Here is a 27931-nt window from a genome sequence, read left to right on the forward strand (position 1 = left end):
TTTTCGCACCAATCCCCAGAGTCCCACTTGACTAACTTCGTTGGTTTCGGATCTTGAGCAAAAATGGGCTGCCATTGCTCCGCAGATGTTCAGCTACCTCACTGAAAGTTTTCTCAGCACTCAACCTGTCATAAAGGTGAAATGCGGAAAGAATCCACATCAATGTCCACTATTTTCTATTAGACAGCGCAGAATGCGGCGAAAAAAGTCACGGGTACCTATCGGACCTTGTTTTACCAGCGTAGGCAGGGGCTCAACAAGTTGTTGGAAGTCCCATGCAGAAATATTGAGCCACGCAGTCTCTATATTCGTTTATAATTGCGAAAGTATTGCCATTACAGGATTTTGTGTTGGAACTGGCCTCTTGATTATGTCCCATAAATTTCGTGATAGGATTCATGTCGAGCGATCAGGTCCGCAGGTCGTGGTCTCGCGGGCGCGTTCTCGCTTCCCGAGCACGGGGTCTCGGGTCCGATTCCCGGCGGGGTCAGGGATTTTCACCTTCCTCGAGATAGTTGGGTGTTTGTGTTGTCCTCATCGTTTCATCATCATTCATAATGGTTCAAATGGCTCTGAACACTATGGGACTCAACTGCTGTGGTCATAAGTCCCCTAGAACTTAGAACTACTTAAACCTAACTAAGCTAAGGACATCACACACATCCACGCCCGAGGCAGGATTCGAACCTGCGACCGTAGCGGCCGTGCGGTTCCAGACTGTAGCGCCTTTAACCACTCGGCCACTCCGGCCGGCCATCATTCATAAAAGTGGCGAGATTGGGCTGAGCAAAGGTTGGGAATTTGTATGGGCGCTGATAACCGTGCAGTCGAGCGCCCCACAGACCAAACATCATCATCATCGAGCGATCAGGATGGGCAAATCGTTCGCTCGAGTTGTCCAATACGTTCTTCAAGCCAATCGCAAGCAATTGTGGCCTGGTGACATGGCGCATAAAAATCCAATTGTTGTTTGGGAACAAATAACGGAACATAGCCATTTCCAGTCAGTGGTCGTTTCAGTTGGACCAGAGGGCACAGTCCATCCCATGTAACCAAAGCCCACACCATTTTGCACAGTGCCTTGTTCACAATCTGGCTTCATAGCTTAGTAGAGTCTGAGCTACGCTACAACCCTACCATCACCTCTTACCAATTGAAACTGGAAAATCGTGGCATGGTCAGATGAGCACACTGTTTTCCAATAGGCTAGGGTCCAACCGACAAGGTCACGAGCCCAGGAGAGACGCTGCAGGCGGTGTCCTGTTAGCAAAGACACTCTCGTCGGTCGTCTGCTGACGTAGAGCATCAACGTCAAATTTAACCGCACTGTGCAAACGGATATGTCGTCGTACGTCCCACATTGATCTTTGCGCTTATTTTACGCAGTTGTCAGTTAGCTCTGTCAACTCTACGCAAAGGCGCTACTCTCGGTCGTTAAGTGAAGGCCGCCGCTCACTGCATTCTCCATGGTGAGAGGTAATTCCTGAAAATCGGTGTTCTCATAACGCACTTGATTCTCTGGATCTCGGAATATTGATTGCCTAACGATTTCCGAAACGTGATGTTCCAGGCGTCTAGCTATAGCCGTCATTCCGCATTCAAAGTTTGTTCCCACAATGCGGCCATAATCACGTCTTAAGCGATTTCACGTGAATCACCCGAGTACGAATGACGGCTACGCCAATGCACTGCCCTTTATACCTCGTATACGCGATACTACCTCCATCTGTAGACGTGCGTCTCTGTTCCTTGTCTTTTGTCACATCAGTGTATAACAACAATGAAAAAAATATTTTTGTTGCTGGAGCAGACGCTAGAGAAGCTGTGGTATCCACAGTAAGAGAAACGGTTATTCGATAGTGTTTCTTACAGGAAGGCCACAGCCTCGTATAACAAATATAACGGTATTGATCTCCACCCACAGAATCCTGTTCTACGTCGCTGTCCAAGACGCTCCCTTGAAAAGAGCGTCTGCGATCGTGGCTCTGTTTACGATGTTCCCCGCCGCAAGTTGCGCAGGTCTTGCTCACTCTGACGATAACCGGTCTGGAACCAAACAAATTTCATCACCGGCGGCTGGACGCACCGGACCAGCTGCAGAACAGACCGGCCGCTAACCTGTCAAGGACGCGTCCAAAACCTGACCGTTTATCAGGCGGCAGGCGGACCGGCGTCTGGCGCAACGCCTCGTCGGCCTCTCTGGTCGTAATGAAGATTGCAGCGTCCGTTACAGCAGATGCCGACGCCACGATCGCGACCGGTTAGCTGGGCAGTGGCGCTGGAACCAGCACGTCCAGTTGAGTCACGCGTTTCTCGGCCAGTCACGCCTGTCGTGGTACCAACCAGCTGTCGTTTAAATTACGCGTTTACTTTACTCCCGGGCTGCAATCCTACTGCCAAGGCTCGCAAATATTGGTATCGAGTTACTAGCTGTCAGTTGCTGAAATATTTATGCTGACATTGTTACGAGGCGTGTATTTTTAAGTAAGCACCGTTTTGAAATTAAAAAAAGACGTGCTAAGATATCTCAATAATTTTATTTTTACATCAAAGCCTGTACCTTAATCTACTTTTCTACATAATTTCTGTCAATATTGAGACACTTGTCACAACGTTGTACCAGTTTTTGAATTCCCTCCTCATACACGTCTGCCGCCTGACTTGTATTTCACTGTATCACCACCGTTTTGACTTCGTCATCGTCTTGAAGACGCTGACCGCCCAAGTGCAGGAACACATGGTAGTCACTGGGCGCAAGATCGGGGCTGTACGGAGGATGATCTAGAGTTTCCCATCGATGATTCGCCACATGAGGACGGGCATTGTCTTGCAGCAAAACGATGCCCTTGCTCAACTTCCATGGACTGTTGCTTTGATTCTGGTGTGACGTAGGCCACTCATGTTTCATCGCCTGTAACAATTTGGCTTAAGAAATCATCAGCGTCGTTGTGGTACCGCTCAAGGAAAGTCAATGCACTTTCTAAAGGTTTGGTTTTGTGTACATCCGTCAACATTTTCGGTACCCACATTGCGCACAATTTTCTGTAATTCAAGTGCTCGGTCACAATGCCATACAAAACACAACGAGAAACATTAGGAAAGTCATCCCGCAAAGAGGAAATCGTAAGGTGTCTGTTTTCTCTCACCTTATTGTCCACTTCCTGCATCAAACTTTCATTAACGGCCGAAGGACGCCCACTCTGTTGTTCATCATGCACATTTGTGCGGCCAGCTTTAAATGCTCTCACCCACTTTCTTACCATTCCATCACTCATAATGTTTTCTCCGTAACCTGCACAGATCTCACGATGGATATCGATCGCTTTTAGGCCTTTAGCATTAAGAAATCTTATAACAGCCCGTACTTCACAGTCAGCGGGACTCACGATTATCGGAGGCATCTTAAACACTCAGTACACAACGTAAACAAGGAAGAATCACACTGTAATGGCGTCAGTGCGTAGATTAAGGTACAGGCTTTCATGTAAAAATAAAATTATTGAGATATCTTAGCACGTCTTTTTTAAATTTCAAAACGGTAAAAAACACGCCTCGTATGTCGGATAATTAGGAGCCTGTAAACTATGAATCATTCTACAGTACTATAATACTGAAAAAAATTTGGACATTTGCAGTTTAGATTATCCGTGGCTTTTGTTTCAGCCCTGACCGATCACCTTTGTTAAATGAGTAACAAGATAAGAATTACTGACCCTTGTCTATAGCGATCAGATGACAATATGAATATACTGAGGAGAACCAGATATTCCGGAGAGATATATATGATTTTTCTAATTATGTGGTCTTTAGGTCACAGTAAATAAGAATTTCAAACATAATTTGCTGTACGATTTTTGAAATGATACCTGTTGGAATGATTGGGACGCTGGTTTAGCTGGTGAAAACAAAGAATAAGCATTTTGCCTTTTGACAATTCACGTTTTTCTTTCAACTAAAAGCGCATACATTTTACAAAATACACATTAGATTTTGAAATTTTGAATTTTTATGTTATAGCAGAATAATTTTGTGGTTCACCAACTGCGACATTCATTATAATGACAGTCGTTATAATGACTGTGTGGACGATGCCATCGTGGCCTAATCACTATAGGGCATGGTGTAAAAAATGGTCATTACGGACTGAAACCGGTCATCGTCTAAAGAATTCATTTTGTAATCGAAGACCGAAATAAAAAACATTTGAATTTTGAGGTTAATACATGCTAACTTTCGACGTATAGTACACGAAAATCCTTAAATCATTCTTTATACTTTTTAAGACGAAATGACCCGTTGCGTTTATGAACAGCTTTTTATGCTCAGTTCGCATTTTCCTTTGGCAGAAAGGTGTTCTGGACGATGTCCTACACCATAACAGCATACGTCAACAATTGGACGACGTGCTCTTTTTTTTCTCTTGTTCGTTGAGCTCTGATTTGGTGAGTTGGTTGGACGTCTTCTCTTTCTTGGTTATGCTGCACACCTCTTCAAATGACTTGCTGCAACGTCGCTGAGAGATAGTCGTCTGTATTTTATATTTTCCTGACCACAGTGGCCGGCCGTGGTGGCCGAGTGGTTCTAGGCGCTCAGTCCGGAACCGCGCGACTGCTACGGTCGCAGGTTTGAATCTTGCCTCGGGCATGGATGTGTATGATGTGCTTAGGTTAATTAGGTTTAAGTAGTTCTAAGTTCTAGGGGAGCCATTTGAACCATGTGAACCTGACCACAGTGCCTTCTATAAATGTCATGGTGATCATATGAAATAAAAGAAAAAAACAAAGTAAGAAGAAACGAAGCGCCATGAAGGAATTATGCGAATGAGACGAAAACGCTAAATGTAACGTACACGTACAGACAAACAAATGATTACTATTTCAGAAGAGATGGGTAATTTATTCAAGAGAAAGTTCTTGACGACTTGAGCAAGTAAATAACGCGTTGGTCCACACTGGGCTTCTATACCTGCCGTTATTCGACTTGGCACAGATTGGCGGAGTTGCTGGATGTCCTCCTAAGAATATCGTGCTAAATTCTGTCCAATTGGCTCAGTAGATCGTCAGAATCCCGAGTTAGTTGGAGGACCCTGCGCATAATGCTCCAACCTTTCTCTATCTGGGAGAGATCCGGCGAACTCGCTGGCCAAGGTAGAATTTGGCAAGAGGGAAGACAAGCAGTAGAAGGTCTCGCCGTGTGCAGGAGAGAATTATCTTGCTGATATGCAAGGAGAGGATGGCTTGCCATGAAGGGCAACAAAACGGGGTGTGGAATGTAGTCGAAGGATCGCTGCGCTGCAAGGGTGCCGCGCAAGACAGCGAAAGTGTCCTGCTATGAAATGAAATGGCATTTCGGATCCTCCCTCCTGGTTGTCGAGCCGTATGTCAGGTTGGTGTTCCTTCGATGTCAGGGGCGTCTCAAGACACGTTTTCGCTAGTCAACGGGGCCCAGTTAAAAGCGAGAGTCACCAGTGAAGCCAGTTCTGCTCCAGTCAATGAGATTCCCGACGTGTTTGGAGACACTCCAGACAGCGGTGGAACACCAACCCTACTGTCGCTCACTGTACGGCTCGACAAACAGGAATAATGGTCTTGGGTGCCATTTCTTTTCTCAGCTGTAAGCCGGGGCATCTTTACAGCGCAACGGTACGTATAGGATACTCCAAGATCAGTTTTTTGTCCTTCATGCCATCCTGGGTTCACATTTAAGCAAGATAATAAGCGCACGCACACGGCAAGTGTTGCTTCTGCTTGGCTTTATGGTACCGCCTGAGGGTACATTTAAGCACGATAATGCACGCCCGCACGCGACAAGAGTTTCTACTGCTTGTCTTCGTGCTTTCCATACCCTCCCTTGGCCAGCACGTTCGCAGGATCTCTCTCCAATTGGGAACGTTTGGAGCATTATGGGCAGCGCCCTCGAACAAGCTGGAGATTTAGACGATCTAATGCGCCAGTTGGACAGAATTTCCCTCAGGAGGACATCCAACAATTCTTTCAATAAGTGCCTAGTAGAATAACTGCTCGTATAAGGGTCAGAGGTGTACCACTTCTTTCTGGCTTGATCTTGATCAGCTTGTGAAGCTCTTTCTCTTGAATAGCTCAAGCTCATCTAATCTTTTTGAAACTATAGTCATTTGTTTACCGATACATGTGCCAATTTCCGTCCCATTCGGATGTTCGGATAATTGGAGGGGGGGGGGGGGGGATGGTAGGGTGTCTTTGTGTGTAGATTCATTTAATATCTAGTACAACTTGCCATTAGAAAATAGAATATACATCGGTTGATATTTGTTCTGAGGACTACTGTGTCATGCAAATCAACAGCCCCGGTAAAATTATTAGCTATTATATTACGTGTTGGTTCTGTAGATGCCGAGGTGCAGGAAATGACAATAACTGGCACCAGCGTCCGTCTCCGCATTACGAGATGGCGCTGCCTTAAAGACGGGCCAAATTCTGCTTCCGCCGATCCGCGTATTAATATGTAATGCAGCCAATGAGATTGCTGCTAACGTAGAACATTTTCTCCTCGCGGATCACACTCGCGCAGTGCTAATTGAACGCTCGAGGTATTATAACGAGTGTACAGATCTCCGATTAGTCAGTCTGCCTTAGTCTGTAGTCAAGTTTCAGTCTGCGCCTAATAAGATTATCATATTCCTGTACACAGCCATGAAGAGAAATGTATAGACACTTTGTCAAGTATCAGAGATATGTGAGAATAAGATTAACGTACGAAGACCAGAGGAACTTCAGATTATCAATTGTAAATAGCATCCAGAATCAAGTTAAGTAAGGTTTATGATTTTTATTGTTTTAATAAATGTGTGTGAAAATTAATCAAGTTCTGTTTAAATTTGGTCACCGTCAATCTGCTACTCTAAGCATGCAAGTGGCATTTCTATCGTCTGACCTAACGGCAGAAGATGAACACGCCACGATAAGACCACGAGACATATTGCTGACACTCGCCTACTTCGCTAGAGCGGAAGTCAAACAATCTGATGGTGTGTGTACCGAAGGTCTTACAGTACGCAAACCACACACAGTCTATGTTTAGGTTGGTTTATCACACAGTTTACCTTTTAACCTCAAAAGCTCAAGTGTAAGAGACAAATATGTACTAAAATACTATGATCTTACGTAGCCCTGTGGAGATAAAGGAAAACGACGTTATGGATTCAATTTTTCTACTAAGCGTCTTTGCCTGAATTTCAGGGTTCTCGGCTTTTACGTTCTGATTACTATTGAGTATTACAAAAGTCCACTAGTAATGTGTCAATTTGATACAGTCAGCGTTTTCGTTCAATACAAGCAGAGTGCAAACTACCTCACTGCTGAAGGTTAGAATCACCGGCCAAGGTAATGGCTGCTGAACACTTGCTCTGATCTGCGTAGGATGGAAATATCCTGATACAGTTAGTCGGGGACTGACTCCACCCGTTAACTTGTTTGGCGGGCTGTACTTTGATACACTAAATTAGCGCGCGAAGACGTAATTGCACTTATTTTCGAACTCTTACACTACTGCTGCGAAATTTACCTCCAGATACTGTATTCAACGTAAACTGTCTTATTTATCGGAATACACCACTGATAATTCCGTATTTAGCATGTGAGTTTTTTGATATGAAACCTCTAAAGTGACAGGTGAAGCTACAGTTATAACCATGGAAGTTGTTGCACCTGCATGAAGTCATCTGCCGTCAACCTCATGTGGAGTATGTGGTACTCAAATCGATGATATGGAATATGCATCATCAAGTTGTCAAAGCGAAGCTAAGCATATAGAGCCAAAATTATAATCTTAAATGGTAGCTTTTCTCTCACGGGCAGTGACGTAACGAGGAAGAAGGAAAGTAAGATTAGGTTTTAAGGTCCCGTCGATGTAGAGATCATTAGAGACGTGACAAACTAGAAATTCCATGGTCAATGCTCCGAATGATGTCCTGAATGCAAACATACACGAGATTCAATGCAAGGTATTCAGAACACTAACAAGTAATAGCTCCCATAGCACATTTACTGACTATTTAACAGCCACAACAGCCAACTAACTAAAATATACATACACTAGAATCCAGCCACAGCCTATATCAGAAAAGTAGAAGAAAATTTTCACATACAGATGGTACTAGCATAATGAAAACAGTTTTTATACAACAACAATGGTAGATTATTTAACACACTAAACGTTAAAGAAACTACAGAAGAAACACCCCACCCTCCTCCTCTTCACACATACACACACAGAGGGAAAGAGGAAGTCAAAAGAAATAATGCCAAACTTAAATGCAAACAAGTGAAATCAACAGGAACTAGACACACAGCACAAATACAAACGTTGTGGTTTCTGAAGTGTAAAAGTATAGCGTGCTAGTGAAGTTCCTCAAAATCATGTATCGTGTGTCTGTGTTTAACACAGGGGCATAAAGATGAGGACGGTTACTTTGAAACTAACTATAAACAATCGCATATTATTTTGGTGCAATAAATTTATCGTTAGAGGTTATGCGGTTCGCTAATTCGCCAACCAAACTCACAGTAACATTATTAAGTTGCTACAAGCTACCAATATACAATAATGTTAAGAGAACTCTACAGAAACTACCAATGTAGAAAATAAGGTGACAGCCACATCAGATATTAAATATCTTTAGCCTAAATTTCTTTAGAACAATTTTGTGCTTATGATGCGTTTGCATTTCACGAAGTTGAATAAAATTACCAACTTATGAAGGCACTTAGGTGCTGAAACATTTTAAACAGTTGTAAACTAAGATACATAAATGTTATTTGCATAATAGATTAACCTGAATTCTCATAATTCGTTCATTCTGTTTGCAACAACTCTCGTAGATTGTCTAATGTCTTAGTAGGTAGCTGACGAAGGTACAAACACGTTTTGTTGTTCCTACTGTGACGTGGAGGTCCACAAAGATCTATCGAAAAAAAAGTAAAATTTTAAAATTTGCAATTTTTAGATAATTTTTGGTCAAGTGTCCTAAGAATTAAATTTGACAAGTACAAAAATCTCGTTGTATCTCAGACTATTAACACCACTTTCTTTCATTTAACAACCTGAAATTTCGTCTGAATATAATTAAATGCGGTGTGTCCAACGAGTTATGTAATAGAGCTAGAAAACATTTAAAAAATGTACAGGGTGTACTTGATTAAAGTTCCAGCTTCAGAACGCTGTAGAAAGAGAACCACAGCTCAGAATGAAGTCAAATTTATACAGCTTATTATTGACGCAAAGGGGAAGCGTCATGGAACAAAAATAATTTAAGTAAATGGATCATTAGCTGGAGCTGTAAGCGTCAGAATATGCATACCAAAGGACGCGCGGCACACGGCTGTTCCTCAGTTTGCGTCAGAGACATTCAACATCACTGACTCCATGAAAGATAGCACGCCGCTGGTAAAGGTCTTTTGCAAGTACGGTGACTGTGCGCCACTAGGCCTGCAGAAGTTCCGGACTCCCTAGGTTCAAATGGCTCTGAGCACTATGGGACTTAACTGCTGTGGTCATCAGTCCCCTAGAACTTAGAACTACTTAAACCTAACTAACCCAAGGACATCACACACATCCATGCCCGAGGCAGGACTCGAACCTGCAACCGTAGCGGTCACGCGGTTCCAGACTGCAGCGCCTGGACCGCACGGCCACACCGGCCGGCAGGACTCCCTAGGGTATGAAAAAAAGGCGTTGGTATGATGTCTGCTAAGGATCTGGAGGAAATGTTTACACAATTCGAAATGACGATGTCTTTTAAAGTGCAGTGTGGCAGAGGGAGGAAAGCACTTGATCCGACGTCTGTCGAACCCGTGGCCACAGCATTGCAGGAGAGGTCACGCCTGCGAGCACGGCACATAGAATCAGACGAAACATCCTACATTGATGTCCATACAAAATCACTCATGTTCAGGAGCTGCTTTTTGATGATCTACCAGCACGATAAACTTTCACTCTGGAATTTCTTTCTCGCATTGGTCAGTCAATGGACATGGAACTTTCTGTGGAGAGATAAAGCCCATTTCCATTTCCAAAGACATGTTAATACTCAGAACTGCAGAACATGGGTAACGGTAAATCCGCACACATATCAACCAGAACCCGGGCCGTATTTTTTCGACGAGACGAGTACTGCGCTTCCTATTGCCCTTACCTTTACTGGTAAGGGCTATGACAATCTTTTGCGCACCAGCTTCATTCCAGGCATTCAACAACGCGGATGTGCGGGGGAAGAATAATTTTTATGGAGTTCCACCGCACATTGCACAGCCAATGAAGCGGCTACCGCAGAGACATTTCAGAAATGCTAGAATTATGAGCCGTCATTTCCCTACAGACTGGCAGTCCAGATAACCGGATCTTAATTCTTGTGACTTCTGGCTGTGGCGTTATCTCAAAATGTGTTCAGTGCGCCAGTTAAGAACGTAGCTAATCTGAAGGCACACATTACGCAACGTATTCTGAACATGACTCCGAGACAATCCAGTCTGTTGTGGAGTATACTGTTTCTCGATTTCAACTTGTGACATGAAACGGTGGACTGCATACTGAACATGTCTTGCACCAGTCTTACGATACACACAGACGACATGTCACTTTTTATGTGATTTTTGGTTCCAGGACTATTAAAAACCGTTGCCATTTTACTTATTACATGGTTTTTAGCCATAGAACAGTTAAAAACCGATGTCGTTTTACTTTTTATGCGGTCTCCTCAGAACCATTAAAAACTAACTTTTCCCACCCGATTTTGTACGACCTTATCTTGGCTACAACTGTTTAACGCCAAACCTGTCCAGTAATGGACACTGAACAGTACTGGTGGTTTAATGTGCAACTCAAGCCATAGCCACCATATTGCGATTCATCTGTCATTTTTAGTCGACCCCATTTACGTTAAGACGCTTAAGCGCTATCTATTGGTAAAATTTTCTCTATTTTTGTCCACCTAGGTCAATCACTTGCTGTTCAAATTCTGGGCAGTGGTTCTCCTTCTACAGCGTTTTGAAATTGGAACTTTAATTATGGAAACCCTGTATATTAAGGAATTAAGCCTAATAATTCCGCAAAAGAAAAGTTTTGGTATCTCAGTACAACAAGTACGAAATCGTAAGTAGAAAAGTAGTGCCACTAACTCGATGCACTTCACATAGAAATGCATCTAAAGACTAGTGTCTTCTTTTTGATTAGAAGAAAAGTTATTGGGCGAGTAGTTACATTAAATAATGGCATCTTTTTGTTTGGCCAAGTACCACTCTTTCAGTGAATCTCTACCATTGCCACGCCCAACACTGGGGGCTAGAAATGTAATGTGAAAGAGATCTTTTCTTTGCTGACAGCCGTAATGAAAACGTTTAACGACACTGGTGATTTGAGAGTGTAAGCAATAATCGCAAGACCCAAAGCATCTCTTGCAGCTTGGCAAATATCAGAACTCAGGGCCAACCTAAGCTGCAGCTTAAGTACTTATGGCACGCTGTGCTGGTGAAATGTCAAGACAAAGTGGTATTTCTAAGTCGTTTACTTGGCGTTATCCTCAAGAGACAGTACAACAAAATTAGATTTAGAACTGAAACCAAAACATTTAAAAACACCCAGTAACTCCTAAATTAGGTATTTCTAAAATGGGACCACCCGAGTGACCGCTGCCTCATCATCAACCGCAGTCTATTTTTAACATAAAAAATTCGTTAAAACTTCCTAATAGATTAAATCAGTGAAGCAGACTGTGAGTTGAACTTGGGATTTTTGTCTAGGCAGGCACGTGCTCCAGCAACTTAGTTTCCCAAGCACGACTCGCGACCCACCTATACAGCTTCACTTCTTGTACCTCATCTCCTATGCGTAGCTTGGGGGATTGTTTTCGGAAGGAATATTCACTCTGCAGCAGAGTTTGTGCTGATCTGAGACTTGCTGGCAGATTACAACTGTAGAGAGTCGATACTGCGATCTGTGCCTTTACCGCCTGGGCTATCCAAGCACGAAGTTTTACTCTGCAGGAAAATTTCAGATCAGCACACACTCCACGGCGGAGTGGTTCTGGAACTAAAGAGAAGCACAATTGGATGACAGGTTATGCACCAAACACAAAACCGGATGAAAAAGTTTTGAAGAGGATAAGCAATAAACGCCATAAAAAAGACGTGGTGGAAAGCTTTGAGTTAGCGTTCAGCATTCATTGTTGGTTTCAAACGTCCAAGAGCTTTATTTATATCAGATTGAGCCTCTGCATAAGCTCCTGTGGGAAGTAACTTTCGTGAATGATGAGATTAGAAATCTGTTTAATTAGAAACTCGTATGTAATATTGCCTAATCATTCACTGCAAGCGATGCTGATAATATCAGACCTCCAAGTTGCGGCGACTAACTCGATTGCCAATTCCCAGATCTGAATCCGCTGAAAATAATCGAGATTTCCGGTCGAGTAGGCTCGGCTTTCGCGGAGAAAGTCTGCGTTCGGTCAGCGACTACCGGTCAGGTCCGCTGCGCGCTGCGAATCGAGGGGGATGCCCACGACGGCCGCACCTCGCCTCGGTGAGAAAAACACGAGTAACGGACTGTCAGCCGTACGATTATTCTACATCTACATCTACATCTATACTCCGCGAGCCACCTTACGGTGTGTGGCGGAGGGTACTTATTGTACCACTATCTGATCCCCCCTTCCCTGTTCCATTCACGAATTGTGCGTGGGAAGAACGACTGCTTGTAAGTCTCCGTATTTGCTCTAATTTCTCGGATCTTTTCGTTGTGATCATTACGCGAGATATATGTGGGCGGTAGTAATATGTTACCCATCTCTTCCCGGAATGTGCTCTCTCGTAATTTCGATAATAAACCTCTCCGTATTGCGTAACGCCTTTCTTGAAGTGTCCGCCACTGGAGCTTGTTCAGCATCTCCGTAACGCTCTCGCGCTGACTAAATGTCCCCATGACGAATCGCGCTGCTTTTCGCTGGATCATGTCTATCTCTTCTATTAATCCAACCTGGTAAGGGTCCCATACTGATGAGCAATACTCAAGAATCGGACGAACAAGCGTTTTGTAAGCTACTTCTTTCGTCGATGAGTCACATTTTCTTAGAATTCTTCCTATGAATCTCAACCTGGCGCCTGCTTTTCCCACTATTTGTTTTATGTGATCATTCCACTTCAGATCGCTCCGGATAGTAACTCCTAAGTATTTTACGGTCGTTACCGCTTCCAATGATTTACCACCTATGGCATAATCGTACTGGAATGGATTTCTGCCCCTATGTATGCGCATTATATTACATTTATCTACGTTTAGGGAAAGCTGCCAGCTGTCGCACCATGCATTAATCCTCTGCAGGTCCTCCTGGAGTACGTACGAGTCTTCTGATGTTGCTACTTTCTTGTAGACAACCGTGTCATCTGCAAATAGCCTCACGGAGCTACCGATGTTGTCAACTAAGTCATTTATGTATATTGTAAACAATAAAGGTCCTATCACGCTTCCCTGCGGTACTCCCGAAATTACCTCTACATCTGCAGATTTTGAACCGTTAAGAATGACATGTTGTGTTCTTTCTTCTAGGAAATCCTGAATCCAATCACAAACCTGGTCCGATATTCCGTAAGCTCGTATTTTTTTCACTAAACGTAAGTGCGGAACCGTATCAAATGCCTTCCTGAAGTCCAGGAATACGGCATCAATCTGCTCGCCAGTGTCTACGGCACTGTGAATTTCTTGGGCAAATAGGGCGAGCTGAGTTTCACATGATCTCTGTTTGCGGAATCCATGTTGGTTATGATGAAGGAGATTTGTATTATCTAAGAACGTCATAATACGAGAACACAAAACATGTTCCATTATTCTACAACAGATTGACGTAAGCGAAATAGGCCTATAATTATTCGCATCTGATTTATGACCCTTCTTGAAAATGGGAACGACCTGCGCTTTCTTCCAGTCGCTAGGTACTTTACGTTCTTCCAGCGATCTACGATAAATTGCTGATAGAAAGGGGGCAAGTTCTTTAGCATAATCACTGTAGAATCTTAAGGGTATCTCGTCTGGTCCGGATGCTTTTCCGCTACTAAGTGATAGCAGTTGTTTTTCAATTCCGATATCGTTTATTTCAATATTTTCCATTTTGGCGTCCGTGCGACGGCTGAAGTCAGGGACCGTGTTACGATTTTCCGCAGTGAAACAGTTTCGGAACACTGAATTCAGTATTTCTGCCTTTCTTCGGTCGTCCTCTGTTTCGGTGCCATCGTGGTCAACGAGTGACTGAATAGGGGATTTAGATCCGCTTACCGATTTTACATACGACCAAAACTTTTTAGGGTTCTTGTTTAGATTGTTTGCCAATGTTTTATGTTCGAATTCGTTGAATGCTTCTCTCATTGCTCTCTTTACGCTCTTTTTCGCTTCGTTCAGCTTTTCCTTATCAGCTATGATTCGACTACTCTTAAACCTATGATGAAGCTTTCTTTGTTTCCGTAGTACCTTTCGTACATGATTGTTATACCACGGTGGATCTTTCCCCTCGCTTTGGACCTTAGTCGGTACGAACTTATCTAAGGCGGACTGGACGATGTTTCTGAATTTTTTCCATTTTTGTTCCACATCCTCTTCCTCAGAAATGAACGTTTGATGGTGGTCACTCAGATATTCTGCGATTTGTGCCCTATCACTCTTGTTAAGCAAATATATTTTTCTTCCTTTCTTGGCATTTCTTATTACACTTGTAGTCATTGATGCAACCACTGACTTATGATCACTGATACCCTCTTCTACATTCACGGAGTCGAAAATTTCCGGTCTATTTGTTGCTATGAGGTCTAAAACGTTAGCTTCACGAGTTGGTTCTCTAACTATCTGCTCGAAGTAATTCTCGGACAAGGCAGTCAGGATAATGTCACAAGAGTCTCTGTCCCTGGCTCCAGTTCTGATTGTGTGACTATCCCATTCTATACCTGGTAGATTGAAGTCTCCCCCTATTACAATAGTATGATCACGAAACTTCTTCACGACGTTCTGCAGGTTCTCTCTGAGGCGCTCAACTACTACGGTTGCTGATGCAGGTGGTCTATAGAAGCATCCGACTTAACTTAACCCAGATTATTTCACATTCGCATTCGCTAATAACTTCACTGGATATTATTGAATTCTTTACTGCTATAAATACTCCTCCACCATTGGCGTTTATCCTATCCTTGCGGTATATATTCCATTCTGTGTCTAGGATTTCGTTACTGTTCACTTCCGGTTTTAACCAACTTTCCGTTCCTAATACTATATGCGCACTATTTCCTTCAATAAGAGATACTAATTCAGGAACCTTGCCCTGGATACTCCTGCAGTTTACCAATATTACGTTAACTTTTCCTGTTTTTGGTCTCTGAGGACGGACGTTCTTTATCAACGATGATAATGTCCTCTCTGGTAAGCCGTCAGGTATTTTATCGTTTCGCCCAAGGGGGGGGGGTCCCTCTAACCTAAAAAACCCCCGTGTGCACGCCACACGTACTCTGCTACCCTAGGAGCTGCTTCCGGTGTGTAGTGCACGCCTGACCTGTCTAGGGGGGCCCTACAGTTCTCCACCCAATAACGGAGGTCGATGAATTTGCAACCATTATAGTCGCAGAGTCGTCTGAGCCTCTGGTTTAGACCCTCCACACGGCTCCAAACCAGAGGACCGCGATCGACTCTGGGCACTATGCTGCAGATATTAAGCTCAGCTTGCACTCCGCGTGCGATGCTGGTTGTCTTCACCAAATCAGCCAGCCGCCGGAAGGAACCAAGGATGGCCTCAGAACCCAAGCGGCAGGCGTCATTCGTTCCGACATGTGCTACTATCTGCAGCCGGTCACACCCAGTGCGTTCAATAGCTGCCGGAAGGGCCTCCTCCACATTACGGACGAGACCCCCCGGCAAGCACACCGAGTGCACACTGGCATTCTTCCCCGACCTACCCGCTATTTTCCTGAGGGGCTCCATAACCCGCCTAACGTTGGAGCTCCCTATAACTAATAGGCCCGCCCTCTGTGACTGTCGGGACCTTGCCGGAGAATCGGCCACTGGCCCAACAGGCGAGGCATCCTGTGGTGGCTCGGAAACGATGTCATCACCACTAGGAAGCACCCCGTACCTGTTGGAAAGGGGTAAGGCAGCTGCCACGCGGCCAGATCCCACCTTTGCCTTTCGGCCAGGCACGCGCGAGCCCACCACTGTCCGCCATTCACCCTGGAGTGATGGCTGACCGGTAAGATGCTCACTGCCGGAAGACGCAGCGACATCAGGGGTTCCATGTGATTCCAAAGCCACCGAAGTAGGCATAGGTCTCACCACAGTTGCCCCAACGCCACTACGAGCCGACGCCTGCGCCTCGAGCTCGATGAGCCTAACAGACAAAGCCTCCACCTGCCCCCGAAGAGTGGCCAATTCTCCTTGCGTCCGCTCACAACAACCACAGTCCCTACACATGACTATGTTTACCCTACTCTATACGGTGACAAATTCCCAAGATAATCTTCTGATGAGCTACTCTGATAATCAAGAAACACTCACTGAAATACGAGACGCGAAAACTACGCTAGGTTTTCCCAGAAAAACTATTTAAAAGCTAAGCGCAGCAAATAAGTACAAAAACGCTTTATACAAACAGTACTCGCTGCTGCTGGTGCTCTCGCTCTGGCTGTCACAAGACAACTGCTGATTCAAATGGCTCTGAGCACTATGGGACTTAACTGCTGAGGTCATTAGTCCCCTAGAACTTAGAACTAGTTAAACCTAACTAACCTAAGGACATCACAAACATCCATGCCCGAGGCAGGATTCGAACCTGCGACCGTAGTGGTCTTGCGGTTCCAGACTGCAGCGCCTTTAACCGCACGGCCACTTCGGCCGGCTGCTGATTCAAGTGACTAGTGGCTAACGGCCGCGAAACAAACAAAAGACGGTTTTAGGGCGCTTTCTGTTCTAAACGATCAAGAAAACACTAAGAAATCTAACACGAAAACTACGTAAAGTTTTATCAAGAACTGTTAGTTACTATGCAGAGCAGATAAACACAAATAGAATCCCTTCCTTAGTGGAAGGTCGTAAACAAAATGCAAAATAAACGCTTTATACAAACAGTACTCGCTGCTGCTGGTGCTCTCGCTCTGGCTGTCACAAGACAGCGAAGAACAAGGATGTCGTAGTGTAAGTTTATTGGTTACTTTCATTCTGGTCCACAGAGAATGCGTTGTATCCAATTCTAATAGCAAGCCAGGTGAGCTTCAACATCCGAAGATAATTTTCCGATTCCGACAAAACGCGTCGTAAATTGGACAGCCCTGTCTCGTCATTACATCTCCAAATATGGGCGGGCCAACTAGGTAACTCTGCTGTAACAAACATCGCCTCACACAAGATGCTGCACGATATACGTCCGCCAACCTTCGCACATCATACCATCCCATCCACTTTCCACACCTTTTTGTCTTCTTTAACCTTTGGACCTAATACATTAACGGCAATACCCAGTCCCGGCAGCCAATATCCTATCCACTAATCACAACTCTAATATCCTATACACCAATCTCTTTGCTTCATATCCCACATTCCACGTACATTCATGCTCTATCCTTCCTTTCCTGTCGGATCTTCAGTCAAAAATGAAACCTATCCCTCCATCCCAAGATATACTCTCCGTTCCAGCCTTATTCAGAACGCTTCACCCCATACTATGCTTTCATTTTCGTCAACCCTCTCTTCCTCCCCTGAATGACATTTAGTCACTAACTACGGTTCCACAAATCCCTATAGTCATACTTATCGCCGCCAGCATGATCATTTTTATGCTCCACCATCTGCATTATACTACAGCAACTTAAACGTTGTGATCAGTTATTACAAATTAAGTGTAATGGGAAATCATCTAAAACGTTTTTAATATCATTAAAATTGTCCACCTATGTATTTTAGAAAGCATCATTTGCTGTCATCTATTTTCATGAATTTGAAAACGTCTTTTAAATACGTAGAACCTTTGACTGACGAGCGGCTTTGTCCGCTACCAGTCTGCCCCTTCGTAGGAAATGAAATAACGACAAATAAAAGAAAAAGTGTACATCGACAGTTGCTACTCTTCAACAGCGACCACTTGATATTGAGCAGTCGTTTAGAAGATATTTTGTGCGATATACACTTGGCACTGTAGCAGAGATACATGTTCCGTCACAATCAGCGTATCTCGGCACAAGAAATGGTGTACACAGACTCCATATATTTTGACAATTGTAATACGACTGGTGTCACAGTGTAGAAAGAGGTTTTGATTTTGCATCGTAGCCGAGAGAATGAGTCTTTATACGAACTTCTGTACTGGTGTTCATGAATATTAAAATTTATCTTAGTAATTAGTTGCCCCTTTGCGAACGTTTCTAAGACATATTACTAATTAGGGCTACCAAGAGAACTACAGTATTTCCGTATTTCTTCTTCGTAGAGGAGAACAATACTTTTGATAAGATTACGGTCTTGAGTCGCCTTTCCCACTTAACCTGAATGCAGAAGTAAGAATGTCAGTGTATTGCAGTCTGGTGGACAGACACTGCTACAGTCTTATGCTTACTGTGGATATCGCAGACCCATTTGATATGGGAAAAACTCGGTGCCCCAAAATCGCCAATAAGAATTTTAGTGGAGGGATTCGACCCCTGCATTTTGTATAGTCGTTCACCATTTAATGGAAACAAAATGATTTATTCGTATACAGTTTCAGAATTAAAAGAATGAATTTTCACAAAAATATAAAATTTCTCTAAATTCAAACAAAGTTTACGATTTTAAAACAACAATCCGACGATATAGAGCTTTCAGATAGTAAAGCAATAATTTAAAGGAACTTCAGAATTTGTTTGCATGACTTTAAAAACAACCGCTTGGGCGGCAAGAGATCAGTAAGGAACCCTTCATTTCACGTGAACCAATTAATAATAATTTTAGCAATTCACATAGGGTCAAACGAATGATGAAGATTCCCAAAATTTATTTACAACAAATAACGAGCCCCTACAAAGAAAAAGATGGTGGCAATAAAGGGCAAGAACTCGACCCAGGAAAATGAGATCACTGCTTATTAAAACAATCTGGAACAATACGTGATAATCGCTTTTAGCGTGTCCAAGAGACCCCCAGTCTTAGTGAATACCAGGGAAGAAACTATTCGTCACCACCCACATTTTTAGGAAAGCATTAATATATGAAGCTTTTTTATTTTAGAAATACAAAAATACAACAGTAAAAAATATACCAGTCTCACTATAAAACCCGAAGGGCGGTAATATTGTAAACTGTAAACCCTTCCCTTTAACATAGAATTTAGTGACCGCTTGGAGAGCAGAAGCTATTAAAGTAAACACTCCAAAGTTGTGTCAAAGACTTTGAGAGGTAGCGCAAAACGAGCACAATTTTTCTTCTATAGGAATTCCTTTCACGGAGAGGGCTCCGATAACATCGTCGCACACAACGGTAAACAGTCATAATGACTCGCTAGTGCGGCCGCTCTACAGCCGCTAGAGGGACAATCAGTGTACCAATAGACCACGAGCGTGTGAAGCAGCTCCGAACGGACTCGAACACTCACGCCCGCGTATGGCAGTACAAGGCCCACAAGCAATCAAGTTCATCGTAGGTACCTAGAGCAAAGGACATACATTACTAAATATTAAATTACGGGCACCCCAAACGCGTGCACAACAAATCACGCGAACATACCTAAGCCCAGAACCCCGCCCCCCCTTCCCCCGGACAACTAAGCAACAGGTTGGGTCCTGCCAAACATAATCTCAGCCTAAGCAAGCAGTCTAAGAAATCCCTATGCGGTGGTACAATTTCAACTGAATGTGCAGAAAATAGATTACGAACACATCGGGGGCTGCAGCCAAATCAAGTGACCAAGAAATTTAATTCTTAAAAGTGCTAGGTTCAAAACCACATCAATATTGCCATAATGGTAGTTCAACACATATCCAGTTATAAATCTGCTTTACAGTCATTGCTTATCCGGTGCAAAGGCAACAACCAAAACTCCCCAGAAAATCTCTGACTTAATAACAAGGCTGTCGAATACAGCCTCTGCTCGGCAATCAACAGTGGTGCTTTAAAACATTTCTAAGAGTTCACATCTGACAGCATAAATTCTCCACTTGGTAGATAAGTGAACAAGTCCACACAGCAACAGATGTCAATGGTCCCCAAAGGGAAAGGAATCGTCTTTGTGTTGTTAGATCAGTACAAAAGCATTCTTACTTTTCCGGAATTTATTGGATGCCCTTTTAAACTAGATGGGCTACAGCACCGAACAGAAGTATACAGGGTGTACTGAAACTGTTGAATATCTTGAGTATGAATGTGTACCGACATTCAAAACTGTTCTGTGTATGGATGGTTGGCTCTGAGGCCTGCTTGTAAACACGTCGATCCATTCGCAAGGATCACCGCCTTGTGACGAGAACGGTGATCTCCTTATAAACACGTCGATTCAGTCCTAAGCATCACCGCCTTGTTACAACAGTGGAGCTGTTGATGCACGCTCAATTAGCTGAATGCTTCTTGTATACGGGTCTGCAAACGGAAATGGACAAAGTTGCGGTGTAAGAGTGTCGACAGCGCTTTCCGCACAAATATGCATTTTTATTTATGTATTTATTTATTTATTTTTGGATCATCACTCGTCTGAGTAGTTTGATGTGGCCCGCCACGAATTCCTCTCCTGTGCCACCCTCTTCATCTCAGAACAGCAACCTACGTCCTCAATTATTTGCTGGATGTATTCCAATCTCTGCCTTTCCCTACAGTTTTTGCCCTCTACAGCTCCCTCTAGTACCATGGAAGTAATTTCATCATGTCTTAGCAGATTACCTATCATTTTATCCTTGTTAGTTTTTCCCACATATTCCTTTCCTCTCCGATTTTGCACAGAACCTCCTTATCTCTGCCAAATTTTAAGCATTAGTCTGTAGCGCAACATCTCAAATGCTTCGATTCACTTCTGTTTCCGTTTTCCCACTGTCCGTGTTCCGCTACCATACACTGCTGTGCTCCAGACGTACATTGTCAGTAATTTCTTCCTCAAATTAAGGCCGATATTTGATATTAGTAGACTTCTCTATGCTAGGGATATCATTTTTGTCATTGCTAGTCTGCTTTTGATGTCCTCTTTGCTCCGTCTTTCATTGGTTATTTTACTGCCTAGGTAGCAGAATTCCTTAACTTTATCTATTTCGTGGGCATCGAACCTGATTTTTTCTTTCTGTTCTCATTTCTGCTACTTCTCATTACTTTCATCTTCCTTCGATTTAATCTGAGTACATGTTCTGTGCTCATTAGATTGTTCATTCCATTCAGCAGATTATGTAATTTTTCTTCACTTTCACTCAGGATAGCAATATCATCAGCGAATCATGTCACTGATATCCTTTCACCTTGAATTTTAATTCCACTCCTGAACCTTCCATCATTGATTCTTCAACGTACAGTTTGAACAGCAGGGGCGAAACACTACATCCCTGTTTTACACCCTTTTTAATCTGAGCTCTTCGTTCTTGGTCGTCCACTCTTATTATTTCCTCGTGGCTCTTGTACATATTGTATATTACCCGTCTCTCCCTACAGCTTACCCCTATTTTTCTCAGAATTTCGAACATTTGGTACCATTTTACATTGTCGAATGCGTTTTCCAAGTGGACAAATCATATGAACCTGTCTTCATTTTTGTTTACTCTTGCTTCCATTATCAAGTGCAGTGTCAGAATTGCCACTCTGGTGCATTTACCTTTTCTAGAGCCAATCTGGCGTCATCTAACACATCTTCAATTTTCTTTTCCATTCCTTATTATTCTTGTCAGCAACTGGGATGCATGAGCTGTTAAGCTGATTGCGGGACAATTCTCTCTCTAGTCAGCTCTTGCAGTCTACGGAGCTGTGTGAATGAATTTTTCCGGACGTCAGACGGTATATCGCCAGACTCATCCATTCTACATATCAACGTGAATAGTCGTTTTGTTGCTACTTCCCCCAGTGACTTTAGAAATTCTGATGGAATGTTATATATCCCTTCTGCCTTATTTGATCTTAAGTCATACAAAGCTCTTTTAAATTCTGATTCTAATACTGGATTCCCTACCTCTTCTAAATCTACTCCTGTTTCTTCTTCTATCACATTAGACAGATCTTCCCCTTCACAGAGGCTTTCAAGGTATTCCTTCCATCTATTCGCTCTCTCCTCTGCTTTTAATAGTGGAATACCCTGTGCACTCTTAACGTTACCACCGTTGCTTTTAATGTCACCGAAGGTTGTTTTGACTTTCCTGTATGCTGGGTCAGCCCTTCCGACAATCATTTTTCCTGCAGTCATTTCGTCTTAGCTTCCCTGCATTTCCTATTTATTTCATTCCTCAGCGACTTGTATTTCTGTATTCCTGAGTCTCCCAGAACATTTTTGTGCTTCCTCCTTTCATCGATCAATCGGAGCATTTCTTTTGTTACCCATGGTTTCTTCGCAGTTTCCTTCCTAACTTCTGTAATGGCCCTGTTAGAGGTGTCCATTCTTCTTCAACTGTACTGCCTACTAAACTATTTCTTATTGCTGTCAGTATAGCTTTAGATCTCGTAATTTCTTAGTACTTCCGTCTCCCATTTCTTTGCGCATTGATTCTTGCTGATTAATGTGTTAAACTTCAGGCAATTCTTTGTCAGTACTAAATTGTGATCTGAGTCTGTATCTGCTCCTGGGCACGTCTTACAATCCAGTATCTGATTTCGGAATCCGTCTGACCGTGATGTAATCTAACTGAAATCTTCCCATCTACATGGCCTTTCCCAAGTATACCTCTTTCTCTTGTAATTCTTGAACAGAATATTCACTATTATTAGCTGAAATTTATCACAGAACGCAATTAGTGTTTCTCCTCTCTCATTCCTGGTCCCAAACCCATATTCTTCTGTAACCTTTTCTGCTACTATTTCCCCTACAACCGCATTCCAGTCCCCCACGACTATTACATTTTCATCTCCTTTACGTACTGTATTACCCTGTATGCATTATACAGGTTGGAATCAAATTCCCGAAATGGAACACGAGATTCTGAGACATGTTGAAGACACGACGTAATGCAGATATCTGCGTCCGACAGAGCCTTGTGTGGAATATGTTACATGACCAGCAGCATCCCTTCTATCTTCAGTGTGTGGCAGCGCTAGCATGATCAAGAACTCCCCCAAACACATGCAGTTTCCAACATGGTGTTTCCCTACGCATCTTATTTCCGGCCGAGGTCCTGTACACCGAAGATGCGCTGTTTACTCGTGAAGGCTGTTTCAATACCCACAGTTTGCATGTTTGGGCACATGTGAATCCTCGCAGTACTCGACCTCGTGCCGAATAGTAGCGATTTCTTCGTTAATGTGTGTGCCTGCTTTCTTTGTGATACGTTGATTGGATCAGACATTCTTGCATTACACCTGAACGGACAGAAATGTCGCATCTTCGTGAGACATATATTACCATATTAGACAAAGGTTGTGCTTGCAGCACGATGGGGCGCGAGCCCATTTCAGCATTGCTGTGAGGAATCATCCGGGTGCCACTTTAGGGAATCGATGGACCAGCTGAGGCTGCCCTGAGGCCTGGCCACTCAGTGCCCCTGATCTCACGTGTCTGAATTTCTTCCTTTGAGGGCACATGAAGCAGCTGGTGAACGAAACCGTTGGGAAGCAGAAGAAGACCTCGTCGCTAGAATTGCGGTCCCTGCTGGTTCTGAGAAGGAAACACACAAAAAGAAACAACTACATCACACACAGGGTGAACATTAATAAAACTGAGAAACTGCAGGGACGGGTAACTGACTGAAAATGGAGGAAAATAAGGTTCGGAAATACTTCGTTGCCACAGTAGATGGCGCTAACGAACGAAAGTTTCTCTGGTCACGTGCCGTGTGTTCCTTGTGTGTTGTAGGCTGTGTGATTCACGCAGCGCACTGTAAGTAGCAGATGGTCTGGTGTTCATGTCGGGAGCAAGCCGAGATGTCTGTCTAAAAGGATCCATGACCACACAAACACACGAAAAGTGCTTGAAATGTTGTGTGATGTGGTTGGTGTCCGTGAGGGTTCTTGTTTTGGTAAAGCCTTGCTGCTTCTCTACCGTTTATGTTTGCTTCGCCGTTCACAAACATCATCTCGGCTTATTCCCTACATTAACACCGGACCATCTGCTTCTTGCAGTATGCTGCGTCAGTCACACTGCACATGGTCAGAGAAGCTTTAATTCGTTTGCACTGTCTACCGTGACAACGAAGCATTTCTGGGAACATGTTCATGGGACCTTTTTTCCTCCATTTTCAGTCAGGAATCCGACCCTGCCGTTCGTCTGTTCTATTAACATTCACCCTTTATATATACTTTCAGTTGAATTATTAACTGAATATGACTGGAGGGATAGTTAGTTAAAACCTCTGCGACATGCAGATCACTGAGATTCCTGGTCGACTTCTCCATCTGAACAAGAGTTCTGCCTTCATCCAGTAAAGTTCAATTCTTTGTTATCTGAAGACGTGATAGCGCTGTGTTTAACTGCGTCGATCCTTTCTTGATGTAATTCTTTTTGTGTCCCGTCACGTGGGTTGGATCAGGAAAAGGTAAAACACGTCAGTACTGCTGAATGAATTTAAATCCCCTTAACTCAAGCAATAAGAATACATAACTTGGAATGAGGTGCGACGCTGAAGCGTAGTGTCCTGGCTGGCTGCACCTGATGAAATGGGCTGAAGCAGCCGCGATGCTCGTAGAGCTGCACAGCACCAGCTAGAGGGCGCTGTCGTCGGTGTCTCGTGGTAGTGCCAACCTTTGAAACTATGCCGTGGCATCGTTGATACCACAATTCTATAGACAAATGTTTTATTAAAATAAAAGAGACCTGCACTCCTCCCTTTTATATTATAAATTACTACTTCTGTATTATGACACCTCATATTATCTTCAACTTCTATTACCTACTGCATCGTGTTCACTCATTATGTTGCACCTTGACACAATTAAACTTGTTCAAGTACTTTATATTCCACAGTTTCGCCATTCTATCTCACACGGTTAGTTATCTCACTATTTCTTCACAAAATTATACGTCACCCCTCTTGTCTGTCTTTTGCTCTGTTCACCTCTGGTGCCGCCTATTTTCTCTTTCTGCCATTGCTTTGCGTCACCTCCAGGGCTATATATTTACAACTGACGCCCTGGTGTAGCGTTTCTCGGTCAGTTGCGACGCTTACCATGTGCTGCACCATATTTTCTCACATATCTCAACTATGAACGAAATACTCTTTCAGTAATTTCGTTTTCTAGTGACAGACGCGGACGGTATCTAAACCGGTGCCACACGCCCAAATAACCTAAGGAAGGACTGGGTCGGTTTTTGTTGATTTACCCATAGTTTCGGGTAGGTAAGACAGGCTTCATTTAACATTAAGTTAGCCTTGACAGTACAAACTAGTGCTTTAACAATTTGCGAGTTTTTTTAAAACGCTAGTAACAACCTATCCAGATAAAATTTTTCACACACAGCCTAAAGGTCTAACATAAAAAAAAACCTAAGACGTAATACAACAAATTCCCAACGCAAAACGCCAGAAGGGCTGATTTTAAGGACCAGCAAACAACAGCCAATAACGTCTTAAGGGCTGATTTTAAGAAATAGCAACGCCACCAATGATGCCTGAAGAGCTAATTAAAGTCAATAATTAACAAGTACTTGAAAAGTTAAGTTTGAAACAGACCTGAGGGGCTATCTTAAACATACGCTATACGACAACAAGTTATTTGACTGGATAATTAACAAGACGCTTTAAACATAAGCAAAAGGTTTAGCAAAGGAATGACATTAACACGCAGACCTTAAAATTTCCACAGATTATAATTACAATAGGCAATCAAATAAATGAAGATTTGGCTCTCAACTCTAAATTTTATTGTATTGTATTGTATGGCACTGGGGACCTAGAAACGACGGAGAGGCTTCGTCACCGCAGTAGCACTCAGTGATACGCAACCCCACAACAGACTACAGCATACAGCAGTCCACTCACCCCACCGCCGCCTCACACCGAACCCAGAATTATTGTGCGGTTTGGCCTCCAATCGACATTCCCCCGCCCGGGGAAGTCTCACACTAGTGGAACCCCAATGTTTGCGAGACAGAGTAATTATGGTGTACACGTACGTGGAGAATGTGTTTGCTCATCAATCGCCGAGATAGTGTAACTGAGGCGGAATAACGGGAATCAGCCCGCATTCGCCTAGGCAGATGGAAAACCGCCTTAAAAACCATCCACAGACTGGCCGGCACACCGGACCTGGACACTAATCCGCCGGGCGGATTCGTGCCGGGGACCAGCACGCCTGCCCGCCCGGAAAGCAGTGCTTTAGACAGATAACGAATTTTTATTGTCTGTAGAACAAAATACGGTCACCAGTAATTTTTATTTTACTATTGTTGTTGCCTACTTTGGCCCAAATAAACAAATACTCGTCTGCATTCAGCTTCTTCTTTCTTCTTGTAAACAAATTAAACGGCTTATCTGGAACCAAAGTACCACAGGGAACCTTCGCTAATAGGCCTGTACTCTCCGCTATACTCCAAGTCTTTCAAGCCGAAATGTTTGATTCAGGGAAAGCTTCAAGGCCACCATAGTCTGCATGGTTCCCCATACAATAGCCAAGGTCAGCCATGCACTGCCTCCAAACACAGCTGATACATCACACGTGAACTGCATTGTCAGTCCGCGAAATACATCTGGACCACCAATAGGCTGTTGCTTATTCAATTGGCCAGCAAGGTCAATGTCTATTGCTTCCAATGACTTGTACACAGGAACAGTGCGCTGCCAACGGCGACGACAACCACGTCGCAGAGGCATTGCGAGCTGCTTCACATTTCGCTCATACATGACCTGCCCGGTACACTACAACCGGCTGGCAAACCACCCCAAGTCTACAACAGACTAAAACTTTCAACTAGCAGCAGGTACTGACAATTAAATACAATAACAGAAATGAGAACCTAAAATGAATTATGATGGCCCCACGTTAATAAGTTGGCACTGCAAGGAAACATTTTGCTACTGAAACTCAAGTTCGCGGCCCCAGCGGCCAATTAAACAAACATACGTGAGATACCAACACACCAGACAAATCATACACAGTAAACACTCTCTCCGTGAAGTTGTTACAGAAACAGCATAAAATATCTTAATATAGGGAAGGGTAGATCGAGCCTACACAGAGATCAGATCAATAAGTACAATCAGGCAATTCAAACTGCGTAAAGCCTGACTAGAACTGCTGACGGTAGCGGAAGAATCTTTAGGAGGTGGCGCACACTTTTGCAGTAGTCTGCAAAAGCAAAAAATCACGCTCACCGTAGCAGCAGGGTGCTGATTCCAATGCTGATCTAGCAAAACCGGAATGGATAGCCCCTAACCAATCCCGCCTGTGCGTCTCACGCAAACGTCGAGGCCGTCATTCCACAATTCCTTACGGGTTGCAACTAGCACGATGCACCGTGCCAACATCTCGTACTGAAACCTCCACAAGCTGCGGCGTACGGCGTACTCGTTCCTCTCCAGCAAGGCCGGGCGTGTTTACTTCCCCAAACAGGCCACTGCTTCCCGCTAAAAGCACACAACGTGCCACCTACCTGCTATGACGTCCCAAGCCAGTGCAGAACTTACTGCATCCCCGTTCGTATTGACAGCCAAGGCTCGAGTCTCTACTGCACACCGCTCCAAAGACCCCCTGCTGTCACTCACCTCTTTCACAAAGATCACTAGCCGTAAATAGAAAAGATAAACTAGCCGATCGCTGATGGAGATCAGAGATACGGCTCGTCTAGGTCGTGCTTTGTTCT

This window comes from Schistocerca americana, chromosome 8 (genome assembly GCF_021461395.2).
Source record: "Schistocerca americana isolate TAMUIC-IGC-003095 chromosome 8, iqSchAmer2.1, whole genome shotgun sequence".
Classification (NCBI taxonomy): Eukaryota; Metazoa; Arthropoda; class Insecta; order Orthoptera; family Acrididae; genus Schistocerca; species Schistocerca americana.